Source organism: Astyanax mexicanus, chromosome 19 (genome assembly GCF_023375975.1).
Source record: "Astyanax mexicanus isolate ESR-SI-001 chromosome 19, AstMex3_surface, whole genome shotgun sequence".
Lineage (NCBI taxonomy): Eukaryota > Metazoa > Chordata > Actinopteri > Characiformes > Acestrorhamphidae > Astyanax > Astyanax mexicanus.
In genome coordinates this window covers 41,423,131-41,425,649 of record NC_064426.1, presented here as the reverse complement: position 1 = coordinate 41,425,649, position 2,519 = coordinate 41,423,131, and the positions used below count along the sequence as shown (strand labels likewise).

The window sequence follows — 2,519 nt, the reverse complement described above, 5'->3', positions numbered from 1 at the left end:
ATAAGCAGCAGATTGGCTGCAGGCTCTGGCCAGGTTTAACTATGTGAAATAGTTAAGAGTTAATAGTGTTCTGGCACATAAACAAGCAACCAAAGGACGCATGAAGTATTTAATGGGCCTAGACCTCAGCGCCCTGCTGACGCTCTGAATTCATGCCATATTAAAACAAGCAGAACAGTAGCTGCTCCAATTACACTCAAATATACAGAATATTACAAACACACTGGTATGTAATACACTATATGTTAAAACACAGAATTAAAAAGACTGATATTCAGCATTAAGGGACTTGGATCTGATCATATAAGCTGATATTTAGCACTAAGAGACTCAGATCAGATCATATTAGCTGATAATTAACATTAAGAGACTTAGATAGGATGATATTTGCTGATACCTAGCTTCCAGAGACTCAGATTGGATCATATAAGGTGATATTTAGCATTAAGGGACTCAGATTGGATCATATAAGGTGATATTTATCATTAAGAGACTCAGATTGGATCATATAAGGTGATATTTAGCATTAAGGGACTCAGATTGGATCATATAAGGTGATATTTAGCATTAAGAGACTCAGATTGGATCATATAAGGTGATATTTAGCATTAAGGGACTCAGATTGGATCATATAAGGTGATATTTAGCATTAAGAGACTCAGATTGGATCATATAAGGTGATATTTAGCATTAAGGGACTCCGATTGGATCATGTAAGGTGATATTTAGCATTAAGGGACTCAGATTGGATCATATAAGGTGATATTTAGCATTAAGAGACTCAGATTGGATCATATAAGGTGATATTTATCATTAAGAGACTCAGATTGGATCATATAAGGTGATGTTTAGCATTAAGAGACTCAGATTGGATCATATAAGGTGATATTTAGCATAAAGGGACTCAGATTAGATTATATAAGGTGATATTTAGCATTAAGGGACTCAGATTGGATCATATAAGGTGATATTTAGCATTAAGAGACTCAGATTGGATAATATAAGGTGATATTTAGCATTAAGGGACTCAGATTGGATCATATAAGGTGATTTTTAGCATTAAGAGACTCAGATTGGATTATATAAGGTGATATTTATAATTAAGAGACTCAGATTAGATTATATAAAGTGATTTTTATCATTAAGAGACTCAGATTGGATTTTATAAGGTGATATTTAGCATTAAGAGACTCAAATCGGATCATATAAGGTGATATTTAGCATTAAGGGACTCAGATTGGATCATATAAGGTGATATTTAGCATTAAGAGACTCAGATTGGATAATATAAGGTGATATTTAGCATTAAGGGACTCAGATTGGATCATATAAGGTGATTTTTAGCATTAAGAGACTCAGATTGGATTATATAAGGTGATATTTATAATTAAGAGACTCAGATTAGATTATATAAAGTGATTTTTATCATTAAGAGACACAGATTGGATTTTATAAGGTGATGTTTAGCATTAGGAGACTTAGGTTGGATCATATAAACTGATACTTAGCATTTAGAGACTCGGATCAGATCAAATAAGTTGATATTTATCAATAAGACACTTGGAGCAGATCATATAAGATGATATTTATCATTAAGAGACTCGGATTGGATCATAGAAGCTGATAATTAGCATTACAAGACTCGGATCAGATCATATAAGTTGATATTTATCAATAAGAGACTTGGAGCAGATCATATAAGATGGTATTTAGCATTAAGAGACTCGGATCAGATCATATTTGCTGGTATTTAGCATTAGGAGACTCAAATTGGATCATATAAGCTGATGTGTAGCATTAAGAGACTCAGAACAGATCAAAGACCAGATTGACTCAAAAAACAACTGATCAGGATTTCCTAAACATCAACAAATTAAAATTATTGGGGATTAACTAGCATCACATGCTAGTTGTGTAATGCTAGCTGACCCCTACCAGTGTACAGTAGTTTTAAGCTACATTAGCGTTCCTGGCGGCTGTGTTTCTGTTACAGACGGCCTCGGTCGGGGTTTACGAGGCGCAGTTGAGATGCTGGAACACCACAAGTGCTTTCTGAAAAACCTCTGGAAACATATATAACTCTTACCGCAAGAATCCGCGAGAAGCAAGAGACGGGAGTCTGCTTTCCCGGAATCCACAGCTTCCACAGCTTTCACAACTGCAGGAGAAAAGAGAGCGAGAGAGAGATTGAGTGAGTGAGATATATTGAGAGACAGTAAACCAAAAGGAGAGATGCAGCATAAGGGCTGTTTCAAGGAAAAATATATTGATGATGTTTCATATGCTGGCGGCAGGAATCACGAATATCAGGAATAGTTTATGGTCCTGACGGACAGTTCTGGTGGAAACAGAAGAGTTGAGGTGCACATTGAATTCTGCCGTGATTTGATCAGCCGTGGTTTTATGTTTTTTGGATACAATCCGGGTTAGCACCCGAACATCCCTTTCAGACAGCTTCCTCTTACAGCGTCCACAGTTAATCCTGTTGGATGTGGTTGGTGCTTCTTGGTGGTGTGCTG

At 36.2% G+C, this 2,519-nt stretch overlaps 1 long non-coding RNA gene across 31 annotated transcripts; it reads left to right on the top strand.

The window, feature by feature from the left end:
* The first annotated feature begins 223 nt into the window (after nt 1-223).
* LOC125784343 (uncharacterized) lies at nt 224-1,390 on the top strand. 31 transcript variants are annotated; one of them, XR_007427097.1, is made up of 6 exons: nt 224-472; nt 514-595; nt 637-677; nt 719-841; nt 924-1,005; nt 1,252-1,311. It is a non-coding gene; the product is annotated as an uncharacterized LOC125784343 (long non-coding RNA). The 31 variants fall into 31 exon arrangements; XR_007427110.1 differs by having other exon boundaries at nt 226-472; nt 719-800; nt 1,252-1,307; XR_007427111.1 differs by having other exon boundaries at nt 226-472; nt 719-800; nt 965-1,046; nt 1,211-1,289.
* Nucleotides 1,391-2,519: the final 1,129 nt, after the last annotated feature.